We start from the raw sequence: 350 nt of genomic DNA on the forward strand, positions 1-350 counted from the left end.
CACACACACACACACACATACACGCACACACACCACCACCACTTCTCCCACAGCCGCTTTGTGTCCAAATGCTGTATAGCAGGTGTTACCAACATTTTTGAGGGTGAGAGCAACTTCATGTGGACTGATTGTGTGAAGGGCTACCAAATTGATACATACATGCCTACTTTTAGTGTAGGCATCCGTGTGAGCAATTTTTCAATTCGCATTCTATTCTGAGTTGAGCTGGAGACTTCTCCTAATCATTTTAGCTACACTCTTTGTTGTAAACAACTAGCGACAAATTAATCTTTTATTTCTGGTGGGTTTTATTGTAGTTGCTGTAGTTGTAGGACACTAGTTAAGTCCCT

The sequence above is a fragment of the Hippocampus comes genome, unplaced genomic scaffold (genome assembly GCF_001891065.2).
Source record: "Hippocampus comes isolate QL1 unplaced genomic scaffold, H_comes_QL1_v1.1 scaffold174, whole genome shotgun sequence".
NCBI classification, from domain to species: domain Eukaryota; kingdom Metazoa; phylum Chordata; class Actinopteri; order Syngnathiformes; family Syngnathidae; genus Hippocampus; species Hippocampus comes.